Genomic DNA, 14,849 nt, shown 5'->3' with positions numbered 1-14,849 from the left:
TCTTATTTTGGAGGAGCAACAATGTAAGATAGGGAGGCTTGATGTTCTTACTAAAAAAAAGGTTAGTGGAGAGTCTTTTAGGGGAGGGGTCACAAGTTAGTGGGTTGTCCACCCCCTCTCTAATTTTAGAGACAACTAAGTTTTGGAGGGAGATTAAGGGAGCTCTACTACAACTATCCTTACCCTAGTTTGGACCAAGGTTGGTGACTCAAACATGTTCCTTTATTTATTTTCTTTAGTATGGATAAGAAAATCTGCAAGTTTGAAGAGTTATCAATGGAGTATGCATTTGCATTGCGAATCTTGTGTTATGAGCTTTGTCATTGTGTTGTGGAGAGGTGAATGTGTCTTGTGCTCATGGAGATTTTTCCTTGGTTTTTCTTGCTTGTTTCTTCATTTGTTTTGTTTTTGTTTCTTGTTTGAATGTAAGTGTTGATTGTGATTATGGGTTTGAAGACTTCACTCACCCTTGGGAGGGAAGAGAAGCCTTGGGTGAAGGGCATAAGTTGGGCTTGACATTGTAGTTGAGAAAATTACCTCATGAAGAGGGTTTGTTAACATCATGGAGTATGGGCTCCATTAAGGCCATGAATCTTGTTTTTTTGGGAGGTACAAGGGGGTTTTTGGTGAATGAGGAGGAGATGATGGTTTTGAAGGCCTTGAGAGGCAAATGTAATGGCAATATGTTTTTTATGTTTATGGTGGCCTTGAGAGGCAAAATGCATTGGCAATATCTTATTTATGGTTGTTATGACTTCTCCTCTTTGAAGAGCCCACCTTCACCCAACATTTTATGATTCCAATGGAAAATAATTGTGCAAGCCATGGGAGGGTATTGATAGTGTTTTGTGTTGTTTTTTTCATGCAAAGTTTGGTGAAGTATATATGTAACCCGTTTGGTTCTTGTTTCCCCTGCTCAGTGGGTGGCTTCATAGAAGCCTAGGTTGGGAGGTGAGCCTCCATGGTTCCAAGTTTTGTGTTGTTTTGTAGGTTTTTTGAAGATGCATGCCATGGAATATTAGGGTTTCACCCTAGTCAAAGTGAAGAATATCCAAATGTGTAATAGGAGTATCAATGTTCAAGTTTCTCATTGTTCATGTTCTCAGTGATCGTGTTGATCAATGTTCATGCTACTCATTGTTCATGTTCCTTATGATTTTGAAAGGTCTCTTGTGTTGTCTCATTGGGATGAAAGGATATTGTACCATTGTTACCTAATGTATATGTAGAGGAAATAATTTGAAAATGTTGTATATGTATGTTCCTTGTTAAGAAATGATCATTTGAAGCTTCATGAGTTATGGAAGAGTTAGTAGATGTAGAATACTTTGGCATCATTGTTTCCATTTGAATATTGTGGAAGGTTTAAGAATTGCATGCTTATATTTCTCTTGTAATGAACATCTTAAATTTTAGGTATTATGAAATAAGATTGTTGAGGACTTTCTCCTTTGATGTAATGAAGACATGTAATTTCTTAAATGGTATATAGGAGAATGTTAAGATTAAAGTTGAGTAGATTCAAACTATATAAATTACAATGAAGGTTATAAATTTTACAATTTATAAGTAGGAATAAAATCTCCTTGTGTGATAGTTTACTTATATGTGCTTCATCATTTTATTCATTGGGGTTCAAATCTAACGATTTCATTTTAGTAGACATTACCATGCTATTACATATATATTTACTCAAACACTAAAGAACTAGTCCAAGAAAAAAAATACTTAGGTCAAAATTTGATAAGTATGTTGTAGGTGGGTTTTCCCTCTCTGGAAAATGTATGGGGAAAAGAAAAAAATCCCCTCCTAGAATACAGAGGAATATTTTATTCAAGAGAAGACTTGGAGTCATGAATTTCAAAAAATAAAAAAATAATAGAATATTTATTAAGTAAATTATGTGCACAAAAGGGATACCATCAAAATTCATGTAAGAAATCACAACTTGAATCCCGTGACCCAAGTCTGCAAAAAATTTATCTACAAACAGGGAACAAGGACATGTCAAGTCATTAGAATAATAGTCTATATATTTAACACTACCTAGCATCTACCCTATAACAACTTCCACACTCTACCTCACCTTTATTTTAATTTAAAAATAAAAAAACAAAATATATGTTAAAAGAGCTAATTATCACCCTGGTCCTTGGCAGCCATGTGAAGGACAAGATTTATATTTAAAAAAAAAACAATACACATAACACCCACTAGGTGTGAGTATAATCTAGGTTTAAAAGCGGGGGACAAGACTTTAAGGTTTCTGACATGTGCATGTCTTATCCCACCCATATCCTCCATGCCTAGCAAGGCTATTACATTCAGAATTTTAAAAAAACTACTTTATTCCCACTTAACAATTTGCCTAGGTAAGAGAGCATGTGTTGGAGATGGGGGAGAGTAGTGGCTTGGGAAGGAGTTCCTAGGGATGTGTTTAATCACTAAAAAAAATCTATGTCAGACCTATCCTAAGTCAGCAATAGTAACAAATCAACATCATTCAAGGGATTTATAGGTGCACATGAGTCTAGGTTGGGAGCTTGAAAATGGGAGGAGGGTTAGAAAAAAACTTAAGAAAAGTAATTTAAATGATGAGTTTTAATGCAAATCCTTGGGATGGCAACAAAAGGAAATGAATTTTAAATTTGCATTGAGAATAATTAACATGAAATGTATATAGATTAGGATATTAAATGAGTCTTTGTTCATTATTGAAAATTAGATTAATTATTTGTCATGTATTAGTTGATTGGATAAAATAAGAAGAAAAAAAGTTTATAAATTTAACAGGTTAAAGAATTTAAGTTGTGTTTAGGAATTAATAGAATTAATTATATGTCTTTTGACCTAAATGGAAGCTAGATGATGAATATATAATTTATATAATAAATAATTCATTGAATTTCAATGTGTTAGTGCATCGAAATCATAAGGAAAGTAACATACCTAGAGGAATTATGTAAGTGGGTAGACACATGGATAGTAGATGAAGTTGAGAATTTGAATGGTATGGGGATAGTGGCAATAAGAACTCTGAGTATGGAGGGAAACATTCATCATCGTTAGAGATGTATTGTGAATGAATCAAATGTTATGAGTAATATGTAGGAAAACTCAATTTGGGGTTGATTAATGTTATGATAGTAAGTTCTTTTATAAAAATAAGTTAATAACAATGCCACATGATAATGGTTTAAAATATATAGTAAAGAAGACGAATAATTAATAATAAATAAATATAATATTAAATTTTATATATATATATATATATATATATATATATATATATATATATATATATATATATATATATATATATATATACAATAATTAGATAACTGATAATCAGTTTAAATCCAAACTTGATAAATCAATGAGTGGTAAGAACTGAATAGAACATGGGACCTAGTAAAAGTATATCCTATTGTACAAAAATGAAAAAAAAAAAACAAACAAAACAAAATTGTTGCGTTTTGTTGGGTTAAATTTAGGGCATGACATTGGTTTAAGGTATGAATTATTGTGTTGATTGCTTCCTTCCAGTATTTGATTGCAACATTTTTCTTTATCATCAATGTTCTTGCACATTCCATAATGGATCTATTTCTTCTTTCTACTATGTCATTTTGCTGAGGTGTACCAGGCACATATACCTGTCTTTTGATTCCTCTTTCATTGCATAATTTATTGAATTCATTTGAGATGAATTCTCCTCCTCTATCTGACCTTAGACACATTAGATTTTTTCCTATTTCTTTCTCCACTCTAGCTAGATACCACTTTAATTTTTGAAAGGCTTCAGATTTATAGTTTAGGTACATAATTGTCATCATCCTGTCAACAAATAAAATAAAGTACGTATCTCCACAATAGCTTTCTATGCCAATGGGTCCACAAAGATCTGTATAAATTGGCTCCAAAACTTCTTTAGAATGATAGTTCTTGCTTCTGAAACTTGTGTTTTCCATCTTCCCAATTTGACAATTTTTGCACATCCCCATATCAAGTTTCTTTAGACTAGGAATGCCTCTCACTCTTTTGTTCTTTCTTATGTTGACCAGGTTATCAAAATTCAAATGACACAACCTTTTATGCCATAACCAACTTTCCTCTACTTGAGCTAGGAAACATGAACTTTCAGTTAGATCTAGATATAATAGATTACCTTTTATTTGATGGCCTTACCATTCATGAATTCTACCTTGAATCCAATGTTGTTCAACTATGCCACACAAAGTAGATTGCATTTAAGTCCTTCAACCTAGTAAGCATTGTCACACTTGAGTTCATTAGTCAATGTAATGCTGTAATGTCCCCATTTTAGTCGTTGACCAAGTGTGTGCGCGTTAGCCTTGTTCTACATGGTCCCGAGGGCTAACGAAGGGTTTAATGGGATCTTGGAGTGTTTTGGCCTAGTCATTTCCAGTTTGGGCCAAAACGAAGTTGATTTACTTAGTTTCAGGCATACTTACTATTTTTAGTAAGTCGGCAGGACATAGTGCAGGTCAATTTTGGTGATTGGATCCGATACTCCTCGGTGAGAGCTTTCCGATGAGCTATCACTCGCATTATTCAGAGTCCGATTGCTAATACATTTTAATGCCTGAAGTTTTATTAAAGTAACGTCTAATTTAATTGTAAAATATTAAAGTGTTACTTTAATATTTATTTTATGGTGATGTGTACCCAAGGGAGACATAAGGGGTATTTTAATATATGTTTTATATTACACATCTTTTATCCCACATTGCCCATATGAGTTGAGGGGACCCGTGGGAATAGAATAAAAGGAAGCATTTGTGGCTTCATTAGACAGGTTGAATATGAGAAGAAATTGGTATGTGAGTTGCAGCTCAGTTCTTGGCATTTGAGGACGTCTATCCTCTCTTGTAACATTCTAGACGTCATTCCCTTGGGGTTTGGCCTTTGGAATTCTTTGTTTTTGGCTTCATTATCAGACAGTTTAGTTGCATTTCCGGTTACAGGCAGATTTGGGATTTTGCTCATATCTTCTTCACTACTTGTTCGACGCTTATACCGCTTGGAGGGAATGGTATTATGAAGGTAGTGGACTGATTGGAGGACAAAGTATTGTAGCAGCAAGTTCTTAAGCATGGTCTAGAGTATTATGACAATATTAGTGAGTTGATAAATCTGCTATGTATTTGATTTTATGAATTCTGAAAATAACATTTTATTAGCAGCAGTTCATTTCCACTTTGCATATCATTGTAGTTGCTTTCTTGTTTATGTTGTATGATACCAATTCCATGCACGAAACACAACAAACAATAAATGTTTGATTTCCAAAATTATAAGGGGTTTAAAACATTAAACGGAGAAATAAGAAGATGAATGCAAACTGTTTGACATAATTCCTTTCAGCAATTTGGTTTAGTTTTTCGGGACATCCAGGGGTGCCCATTACAGTGGTATCAGAGCTATAAGTCCTGCCATCCTGTGGAGGTCTTATAGGGAATTTGGAACAGCCGGATAGAGGGAAAAAGTAAGTAAAAAAAACACAGGCTAAGCATTTATGTTTGAGCATGCGACAGGGGTCTTATAATTTCCGCGATACCAGAGCAAGACAAAATAGGATTTCAGACTTGCAAAGCAAATAGTCTAGTACATCCGTGCAGGGGGGTATTGAATTCAACCATACAGACACAGAGGAGATATTCTGTGATCAGGACAATAATATGGGTGATCGAGATGACAGGAATACAGGATTAGGCGGAGGCAGAAATGCTGGTCCAGATCAAGGGGAGGTACTGTTCCAACAGTTACTGGATACATTAGAGCAGGGGCAGCGTATGCAGCAGGAGCAGAATAGGCAAATGGACATGATGTTGCAGCTCATGGCTAGACAGATGGGTGTCAATATTAATCCAGGTGATGCCAACAACAGAAACAATAACAACGAGGGAAACAATAACAACGGGGGAAACAATAACCATGAAGGCCAAGGCAACAACAATGGTCCTGAGAATAACATTAATGGTAATAATGGACACGACAACAATGGGAATGAGGCTGATAACTTTAGACACGTTGCACGCCCAGCACGGACTGTGAGCTCGAGACCTCTTCTACCCACTTTTCCACCCAGAGATCCGGTTCATCCAGTAAACGAACCGCAGATTACCGAGTTACAGGATCAGTTCAGGAGGGACTGGGAGGCTAGTGGACCAGAGTTTCAGGCGGATATTTCTCTTAGAGATTATATGGACTTGAGGATGAGACACATGCCTAAAGCAGGAGGGAGGAATCAAAACTTTGAGCTGAGGAAGAAAGTTGGAAAACTTTATTTACCTTATTATGATGCTTCAGGGAAGATGACTGCACGAGCTTGGGTGCAGAAGGTAGATACATACTTGCAGCTTAATCCTATGCCTGAGGAGGAGGCTATCAAATATGCGGCTATGCACTTGGATGGCGTTGCACATGAATGGTGGCATCATGGCATGGTGACTTTGGGGCATAATCAGATTACATCCTATGAGGAATTCACCGAAACATTGATTGGGAGATTTGACACTAAGGATCCCGAGTTACATTTCAAGGAGCTAGCACAGTTAAAACAGTCAGGTTCTGTGGATGCTTACATTGCCGAGTTTCAGCGCTTGTCTATACTTGTTACTGATATCTCTCCTAGGAGATTGGTGGTGTTATTTTGTGATGGTCTTGCTGATCCATTACGAGGTTGGGTGAAGGGACATGATCCACTCACGTTAGCTGAAGCAACTCAAAAGGCACGAGATTTAGCCCCTTCGGTATACAAAGGAAAAAACCATTCAACAGATTCTTCCTACCGCAAGGACAAAGACAAAAAATCATTTCAGAAACAGTATAGCAAACCCAAAGAAGGATCCAAAGGACTAGACAACGAAACCTTGAATGAACTTCGAAAGAAGCTGTGCTTCCATTGTAGAGAGCCTTGGGACTTATCTCATAAATGTTCTCTCAAGGCTAAGGCAAATCAAATGGAGTATTTTTCAGCAGAAGAGTTAGAGTCAGAAGGGGAGGATCAGCACTCTGATTTAGATGAGGGTAACACTATAGAGGAGAGCAACATTCCTAAGGATGATAGATCGTTGGCACGCTTGACAGGGGCCCAAAAGGCAATCACATTTAAGGTCAGGGGTACTATCCAGGGGCAGAAAGTGATATCTCTTATTGACACTGGGGCTACACATAACTTCATAGATGCACAGTTGGTAGCCAGGAGAGGGTTACAGACAGAGGAGCATGATGGGTTTAGAGTCATGGTGGCTAACGGTGATAAGTTATTATGCACTCGGAAGATATCTAATCTTCGCATTAGGTTTGGAGATGGCTACAAGTTGGAAGATGAGTTCTATGTTGTGGACATGGGAGATTATGATGTCATCCTCGGCATGACATGGATGGCTTCACTAGTTGAGTTCACACTCAATCTAGTGAAATTGGAGATGAGATTCCAGCATGAGGGGAGAACTGTGGTACTTAGAGGGCTTTCAGATGGAGGTTGCAGAATAGTGTCCTTGAGGAAAATGTAGAGACTTTTTCGTCATGATGACATAGAGTGGGCGGCAGAGTGCCACATTATGCCAACTTCACCAGAGCCACAAGAAAAGAGTCATCCACTAGATGTCCAGAAGATACTTGATAGACACGCTAAAGTATTTAGCGATATTCCTCATGGGGTTCCTCCTGACAGAGGGATGGAACATGTTATTGAGCTCGAGGAGGGAGCCAAACCAGTTATGATTACTCCCTATCGTCATCCTAAGAAACACAAGGATGAGATAGAGAAGGCGATTAAGGATTTGTTGGAGATGGGGCATATCAGGCCCAGTAAGAGCCCTTTTGCTTCAGCAGTAGTATTGGTAAAGAAGAAGGATGGGACAATGCGCATGTGCATCGATTACAGGGCACTGAATAAGAAAACAATTAAAAATAGGTATCCCATTCCTAGGATTGATGAGCTGATTGATGAGTTGCATGGGGCATGCTTCTTCACCAAAATTGATTTGCGATCCGGATACCATCAGATCAGGATGAGAGCAAAGGACATTGAGAAAACAGCCTTCTGATGTCACTATGGCCACTTTGAGTTCATGGTTATGCCATTTGGTCTAACCAATGCACCTGCTACATTTCAAAGTTGTATGAACCAGGTATTCAGGAAGCAGCTGAGGAGATTTGTCCTGATCTTCTTTGATGACATCTTGGTCTTCAGTAAGACCTGGGAGGAGCACTTACATCATCTGGAGGAGGTGTTATCTATTCTGGAGAGAGAGTCATTGTATGCCAAGGAATCTAAATGTGAGTTTGGCATGACTGAGCTCCTTTACCTGGGGCATATCATTAGTGCAGATGGCGTTCGGGTTGATCCCGAAAAGATTAGAGCTATTGTAGAGTGGCCTACTCCCACAAACCTTACACAGCTTAAGGGATTCTTTGGTTTATGTGGTTTTTATAGAAGGTTTGTTAAGGGATGCTCACAGATTGCTACACCCTTGACAGATCTTACCAGGAAAGGAGCCTTCGTGTGGACAGGGGCAACACAGAGGTGTTTTGAGCATTTCAAGTAGGTAATGTCTTCATGTCCAATTCTAGCTCTACCGGATTTCACAAAGCCTTTTGAGCTTCATTGTGATGCATCAGGTGATGGGATTGGAGCAGTATTGATGCAGGAGAAGCATCCCATTGCATTCGAGAGTAGGAAGCTCCGAGGAGTTGAGAAAAGTTATTCTGTCTATGACCGGGAGATGTTGGCCATAATGCATGCATTGGCCAAATTTCGATCATATTTGGTAGGTGGACGTTTTGTGATCAAGAATGATCACAACAGTATTAAATACTTCATGAGCCAGCGTGATCTTAATGACCGGCAACAAAAATGGGTGACTAAATTGCAGGCTTATGACTTTGACATAGAGTTTGTCAAAGGTAAGAAAAATGTGGTGGCTGATGCCTTATCTCGGAGACCTCACTTATGTGCTCTGGCAGAGATTTCAGGAGATTGGAGAGATCGAATTATAGCAGAGTATGTCGGAGATGCTTGGGCTTCTGGATTGATTTCAGGTACCATACAGGATGATCGCTATGAGGTGATAGATGGATTGATCAGAGTTCAGGACAGGGTTTATTTGATTCCGTCATCACATTTGAGAGAGGCGATATTGAAGGCATTTCATGATGCACCCATAGCAGGACATCCAGGGGTCTTCAAGACCTACAGGCAGATCCAAGAGCGGTTTTCATGGAAAGGGCTCAAGGATGATGTTCAGAGGTATGTCAGGGAGTGTATGGTTTGTCAACAGAATAAGGGAGAACACACATTTCCTGCAGGTTTATTACAGCCCTTGCCCATTCCTGATAGGAAATGGGAAAGTATTTCGATGGACTTCATCACTGGTTTACCACGAGTGCAGGGAAGGCATTGCATCTATGTGGTGGTGGACCGCTTAACGAAGTTTGCTCACTTCTTTGCTATTCCGTCCACTTACACAGCAGCACAGGTGGCAGATCTTTTCTTTAAAGAGATATTCAGGTTACATGGGCTGCCCAGATTCATTGTCAGCGACCGGGATAGTAAGTTTATGAGTGTTTTTTGGCAAGAGTTGTTTAGGTTGTGTGGTACAGATCTTACACCTAGCACTAGTTATCATCCGCAAACAGATGGGCAAATAGAGATTGTGAATAAATGGGCAGAAGGATATTTGAGGAACTATGTAACTACACAACAAAAGGCCTGGATCAGATGGTTGCATATGGGAGAGTATTGTTATAACACCACTTATCATATGTCCATCAAGATGACTCCTTTCATGGCACTCTATGGTTATGAAGCACCTAGCTTCATGGATTTAGTTTTGGGGGACAGTAGAGTGCCCAAAGCCAAAAACTTATTGCAGGATAGTCAGGACATCCTGAAAGTACTCAAAGAGAATATACAACAGGCCTAGAATCAACAGAAATTGTATGCTGATCAACACCGAATAGAGCGTAGCTTCGAGGTAGGGGATATGGTTTACTTGAGGCTACAACCATATAGACAGTCATCGCTCAAGAAGAGCGGAGCTGAAAAGTTGAAACCTAGATTTTATGGTCCCTACAGGGTGATTCGCAAAGTGGGCAAAGTCGCCTATGAGCTTGAGCTTCCAGAGGGCAATCGAGTGCACAATGTGTTTCATGTGTCTAGGCTTAAGAAAGCCATTGGTCAGAGTGTAGTGCCTTCTGTAGATTTACCCCCTTTGGATGAGGAGGGGAAGCTTGTGTTAGTACCTGAGGCTATTGTGGATACCAGAGAGAGGAAGCTTAGAAACAGGATAGTGAAGGAGTATTTGGTCAAATGGAAAGACTTGCCGGAGGAAGATTCTACATGGGAGAGTGAGCAGGTTATTCAGCAGGCTGGACTGAGGTTGCTTGAGGACAAGCAATTTCAAGGGGGGCGGACTGTAATGTCCCCATTTTAGCCGTTGACCAAGTGTGCGCGCGTTAGCCTTGTTCTACATGGTCCTGAGGGCTAACGAAGGGTTTAATGGGATCTTGGAGTGTTTTGGCCTAGTCATTTCCAGTTTGGGCCAAAACGAAGTTGATTTACTTAGTTTCAGGCATACTTACTATTTTTAGTAAGTCGGCAAGACATAGTGCAGGTCAATTTTGGTGATTGGATCCGATACTCCTCGGTGAGAGCTTTCCGATGAGCTATCACTCGCATTATTCAGAGTCCGATTGCTAATACATTTTAATGCCTGAAGTTTTATTAAAGTAACGTCTAATTTAATTGTAAAATATTAAAGTGTTACTTTAATATTTATTTTATGGTGATGTGTACCCAAGGGAGACATAAGGGGTATTTTAATATATGTTTTATATTACACATCTTTTATCCCACATTGCTCATATGAGTTGAGGGGACCCGTGGGAATAGAATAAAAGGAAGCATTTGTGGCTTCATTAGACAGGTTGAATATGAGAAGAAATTGGTATGTGAGTTGCAGCTCAGTTCTTGGCATTTGAGGACGTCTATCCTCTCTTGTAACATTCTAGACGTCATTCCCTTGGGGTTTGGCCTTTGGAATTCTTTGTTTTTGGCTTCATTATCAGGCAGTTTAGTTGCATTTCCGGTTACAGGCAGATTTGGTATTTTGCTCATATCTTCTTCACTACTTGTCCGACGCTTATGCCGCTTGGAGGGAATGGTATTATGAAGGTAGTGGACTGATTGGAGGACAAAGTATTGTAGCAGCAAGTTCTTAAGCATGGGCTGGAGTATTATGACAATATTAGTGAGTTGATAAATCTGCTATGTATTTGATTTTATGAATTCTGAAAATAACATTTTATTAGCAGCAGTTCATTTCCACTTTGCATATCATTGTAGTTGCTTTCTTGTTTATGTTGTATGATACCAATTCCATGCACAAAACACAACAAACAATAAATGTTTGATTTCCGGAATTATAAGGGGTTTAAAACATTAAACGGAGAAATAAGAAGATGAATGCAAACTGTTTGACATAATTCCTTTCAGCAATTTGGTTTAGTTTTTTGGGACATCCAGGGGTGCCCATTACAAATGCAACCTTTTCCTTTTACATAACAATGTTCATCATTTCCAAATCTCACACTCCCACCATCATAGTGTTCCAAGTGCTCAAATTCAGATTTATCACTAGTTATGTGGTGAGAGAAACCATTATCAATAATCCATATGTCATTTTTGCTAATATGAGAAATGAGGGTCATCTTATCATTTTCATCATTTTATTCATCTTTTACAGCAATGTAAACCATTTCATCTTCATCACTACTATTAGAGTCTTTAGCCATGTAACAAGATTTCTTACCTTTATCCTTGTAGTCTTTGTAGCTTTTGAAAATTTTCTTGCCTTTGAACTTGTCATATTTCTTTTCTTTTTTGCCTTCTTTGTTTGAACATCTTGCATCAATGTGACCAACTTCTTCATAAGAAAAACATATTAGAGGTATTTTACCTTTGTACTTCCCTTTGCCTTTAGTGAATCTTCTTGCAAGTAGGGCTTCAATGACTTTGAAGTCATCATTAGAATTGTCTTCATCTTCACTGTCAAACTTTTTTCTTTTAGATTTTCCACCTTTCTTCTTGAGTGATAGTTTAGTTTGAAATGCAGACTCAATGCTACCAGAATTAGGAACATAGTTATCAAAGTTATCTAACTCAAAGTTTTTAACATTATTCCCACTACTACATCCAAAGTTATATCATTTTTAGGATCATGTCTTGTATCTTGAATAGCTGACACTCTAGTTACATAAATAGGAAGAAGAGCTTTGAGTACCTTGCTAACTGCTATCGCATCATCTATTTTCCTCTAGAGGATCTGATTGCACTTACACTTACTTTGATTCTTTCACTATATTGTGCAATGTTTTCATCTTCTCTCATCTTCATCTCATCAAATTGACCTCTTAAATTTTTTGCCTTAGCTCTCCTCACATTGTCATCTCTTCCGTATATATCTTTCATCTTGCTCCACATTTCATGAGTAGTAGGACAATCTCTGAGTTCATCAAATTCAACATAATTGAGAGTAGAGGCAATGTGTGATTCTCCTTTTCCACAATTTGATCCACACACAAAGGTCCAATAGGTGCCACATTGTTGCTATCTAGATATTTCAAGCCCGTGCCTGCAATGGTTACCAAATGCAACTTCATAAGTTCTTTCCATGCTTGGAAGTTATCTCTATTCAACTTAGAAATTTCTCTTCTATGAGACATCTTGATCTTTAGCTTAGGTCCTTGAAACCTTATTTGCAAGAATCAAAATCTCTAATAAAAATTGTTGGAAATGGAAAGGAGTAACTAAGAGGGGAGGGTGAATCGGTTACTACAAAAAAAAATCCAAAAGTCCCTAAAAGATGTCAACACAATATAAAAGCAATAACTTGTTGTAACTCGGTTAACACTAAATATTCTATTGTAACTCGGTTAACATAGAATATATTATTGTTACTTGGTTAGCATAGAGATCTTAAGATATTAATGTGATTAACATTTATTAACTTAATTGTAGAAACATAAAGAAAATAACATGAATACATGAGACAACAGGGTCTAATGTGAAAACCCAATTTGGTAAAAACACCAATTGCAACTACTTATTATTTTTCACTCTTCTAAAGTGAGCCATGTTAAGAGCCAACCTTGTTAAAGGTTACAAAACACACTGTTAGGTGTGACCCTGTTAGAGGATTTAATTCACCCTATTAGGAGTGGCCTTGTTAGAGGTCTTTAAACACTTCAATCTAGAAATGCCACCTTGTTAGAGGATTTACCAAATACCTGTTAGGCTAACTTTGTTAGGAGATTTGATTCAATACTACAATTATTAGAAAGTAATAATGACTTGACCTGATTGCTGATACAACTATCTTTATTAATTTCAAATCTCTATTCTAGCTTGATTACTTGATCCACTTTGTTCAAAATGTTCTTTACAACTCAGTTAACTCAGATACTCTATCCTCTTGTAGATATCCTTCCAATTCACTTCCCTAATTCATCTTCTTGAATTCCATGTTATCTTTTTTCAATCCTCAACTTAATCTTATACTTATACGAATAGTCTTGTCAAGTTGGCTTGAATATACTTTTAATCAAACAATTTTCATCCCTTAAGTCGTCTAGCATTAGCCAATAACTCTATCAGACTCAACATGTTGTTAGTTGGCTAATATAGAATTGAGTACTTGGTCAACTCAGAGAAACTCTTCATTAACTAATCCAACTCCATCAATATTGATTCTGAACTGACTTTCCTTTGGTAACCGAGTGAGCTCAGTCAATACAAGATCCATGCTAACTTTCCTTTGGTAACTGAGTAAACTTGATTAACACAGGATCTTCCTTCAATGCCCGAATGAATTCAAAAAGAAAGAACTTTGAACTTGGTTATAACTTGAATGCTTGACACACACAGGAAATTGTCTTCAATGCTTGAGTGAGCTCAGAAATTGCTGAATTTCTTGGTAAGGCTTGACATTTTATTTAACATCAAATACAAAAAATAATTAAATAATATGAGAAACTAAATGAACCACTTTTTCCTATGATGAATTAGATGCAAGAAGAGGATGATGATATTCAATAGAGAACTTATATTATAATCAAACATACTATAAATTGGTTGAACCATAAAAGGGGGATGATTTAGGTAAAACATAATCCTAGGGCAAGAAATCTACTCCTCAGAAACAAACTATTATACATATTATTATTCATTATGTGGCACATGTAACTTGATCTAGAATCAAGTTCAAGAAGTGAAACAAGATGACCAACAAAGGAACAATTCACATTGACTTAGACGAGGAAATTGAATAAAGCCTTGACTCTCCACCATTCGGTGTTGAGCAACAAAAACATGAATTACTTATTTTTGAAGACTTGAACCTTGATGTCATGTTCACCCCCACAAATCCCTCTAAGAAAAAAATTGCATTTTGTGTTGTACTACATTGATTGACAACATAAGTCAAGAAAAATGCAGCTTGGTACTAGTCTCCATACCCATGAAAGACATGGTGAGTAAATATGAAACAAAGATCTCCAAGGTGAAGAAGATGCAAACAACTGCTAGAGTGATCATAGATTTGAAGACTAGGTGATGGATCACTAAGGTTGTCATGTACAAGTCAAAGGAAAAAGTTCAAGCCCTAATTTCCAAAGATTTTGAATTAAAGAAGGTCAATTTAGGGGTGATGGACAGGGAAGAAAATAATCACCATTTTGAAGAATCAGTCAAATGAATGTTAATTTATCTATGAAATTAAAATAAACTATCACAACCATTGCAAAATATATTAACACTC

The sequence above is a fragment of the Cupressus sempervirens genome, chromosome 4 (assembly GCF_028749045.1).
Source record: "Cupressus sempervirens isolate cs-2001-9-10 chromosome 4, ASM2874904v1, whole genome shotgun sequence".
NCBI lineage: Eukaryota > Viridiplantae > Streptophyta > Pinopsida > Cupressales > Cupressaceae > Cupressus > Cupressus sempervirens.
Note: the sequence above shows the minus strand (reverse complement) of the source record.